Here is a 2883-nt window from a genome sequence, read left to right on the forward strand (position 1 = left end):
TATATGAATTGTAACTACAAAATGTAACTTTCCTAATATTTCTACGCATTTTATAAAAATCGGATTTAAAAAAAGCCAGTTGTTTCTTAAATAATTATTCTGTGGTACCAGTTATTTATTTACACGTTTGAGCAACATATCAGGTTTTACACTATGCACAAACAAGTTTTCATATAATATACTTGTTCCAGTACTTCAACATTCAGTTAGCCACCGATATTCTTAATCGTTTTCGTCGAACTAGGGCTTTTTCGCAGATCTTGCAAATTTTAAAATAGGAACTTAAAATATATTAATGTTAGTTATCAATTTCGTAAGTTATGAGTATTTAGGGCAACTGAATCAGCTGAATGAATTATGAAGAAACCAAACCCTAGCTCTTATAAAGCATGATTTATGTAAAGTGATTAGGTTTGGGAAGAATTCACGTTTAATTTTAAAAAGTGGGAGCATAGTACTATAGAAAATACCTTTCTTTATCTATAGTAATCTTTAATTCTTCCACAGGATTTTAGTACCAGGACGCTTTTTTGAACTGTATTCAGTAATCTTCGGACACTGCAATGTTTAGTTGCAAATGTGTAATCCGGACACTGCTATGTTTAGTTGCAAATGTGTAATCCGGACACTGCTATGTTTAGTTGCAAATGTGTAATCCGGACACTGCTATGTTTAGTTGCAAATGTGTAATCGAATTTAATTTTATCTAAATTAAGAATGTGCTAAAAGTTTTGAAGAACCTCAATCTGCTAATGATTTGTTTTTCGAAAGCAGAGAAAATGGGTTCTTTCTTTTGAGACAAAATTTTTCAACACAGCAGTTAAAATTCAGTTTTGTTTTTGTTTATTATGCTTCAACACTTTCTGTTAGTTTTCACAACTGAGGTTTTTTATTAAGAGCTTCATGACAAGCCCACTTGTAAAACTAAGAAACTCGGACAGTTGCGACGTGATGTTGAACACAGACTATTAATTTGAATTATGTGAATGTTATTATCTGTTATTAACATGAATGAGCTGGTAAGTGTTAATAAAACTAAATACACACAATCTTTCCACACTGATAGTTTACAATCTTAATAAGTTACGTTATAACGGTAACCATACATTTCGACCATCTGATAAGAATTGAGTAGCCTTCCATCTATATTCACATTTCACAATTAGGGAAGGCTAGCGCTGAAGTCTCTCGAGTGCTTTGAGCGAAATTCAACAAACGTTGTAAGGTGTGAAGTTAGTTGCTTACACATGTAAGTGACATTTATTTTAGAATAATGACAAACAAAGTCAAAATTTATATCTAAAATTTTGAAAGTTGCAGGTTCTTGATTACTGTTATAACATTCTGCAATGCTAAGTTTGTCATTACAGCGACATTTTTGCTAAAGATGCGCGAGAATTTATTATACAATCTTGAAAATATATATATTCGTTTATTTTAATTATGTCATTTAAAGTTCAAATGTTGAGCGTAGTTTTTTTGAAAATAATCACAATTTTAAATGAAAATTAGAAATGAAAGACTAATTTTAATTGTTTAGCTCGGAATATTTCTTCATTAATACACGAATTTCTGTGTCAAAATATAATGAAATGTATTATGTATGGATGAAGAAATGTTTCCGCATTACGTTGTATCTGATTGTTTGTTGTTGTATACAGTAATGCTTTATGGCATTGGTTTCCAAACTTTATGTAATGGCGCCCCCCAACTCAGTATTATTTTTCTCGGGGCCCCCACAGTTATACTGAATAATTTTCACAAGTGATAATAACAGCAAATACAGTAGTTTCTTTGCCTCTCTCTTTAATTAGTTTTTTTCTTATGTATTAGAAGGAAAATTCAAGGTGCTAAAATTTAATTTTTCGTTTTTTCTGCTTCTTACCATTGTTATTTTTGGGTTCTCCTGGCAAAAGCCCCTCCCAAGGAGGGCGCACCTCAAAATTTGGAAACCAGCGGTGGAAAGAAAAATTAATGGGCTATGTTTTTGTGTGTATTTGCACATAGACACACATGAATATATATATATACACATTATTCATTGTGTGTGTGTATAGACACACATGAATATATATATATATATATACATTATTCATTGTGTGTGTGTGTGTGTGTATCCTATTTCTTACGACCATATTGCACAGAATTCAGATTATATTTTAAGGCCTAAAATTACGAATTTAACGCCCATCCCCGGAGGCTTAACAGTAAGTCTAGGGGCTAAAAATTGTGTTTCGCTAACCGCGATGGACACAACACAGGTAGACGATTGTATAACTAACAATTAGAATAATTTAACTTTATAATATAGACTAAAATTTTACTCTAAGTAGCAGGTTAATGTACTTTTAAAACATTATCAAAACAGCATGTCCTCTCTTTCTACTGTCATTTTATTCTCCGCTTTGGGTGTCTGGTTCATGTATGTCGGGTTAAGTGTTGAGGGTTCGTGATGAGAGAGTATGGGATGGAGTAGCAGTGTACCTATAGATCGTGACCGTTTTCCACTCCACCCTTTAGCAGACTCCTTAATAGACATATAATCACCTCAGTACATAACCGATTTTTTTTTGCTGTGGTTTAAGTATTAAGTATAATTTGCTTCAAACTCATACGAAATGCTTACATAGGATTCTTCATGTCATTGAACTGACATACGCATAGCAACTGACAGTGTAGTCTCATCTTGGATACACGACTTACCCAGACGTTTGGATTTTCTGTTTTGTTTGCCATCATAGTTGAATAATTGAAATATGTTTGTATTCGAGTAATAAATGTATTTTCTATTGTATAGGAAACTTATATTGTTCGATATAAGATATGTGTAGATTTAAGTCAGGAATATAAAACGGAGTATAATTGATTAAATCCTATATTTAC

The sequence above is a fragment of the Limulus polyphemus genome, unplaced genomic scaffold (genome assembly GCF_000517525.1).
Source record: "Limulus polyphemus unplaced genomic scaffold, Limulus_polyphemus-2.1.2 Scaffold1325, whole genome shotgun sequence".
Lineage (NCBI taxonomy): Eukaryota > Metazoa > Arthropoda > Merostomata > Xiphosura > Limulidae > Limulus > Limulus polyphemus.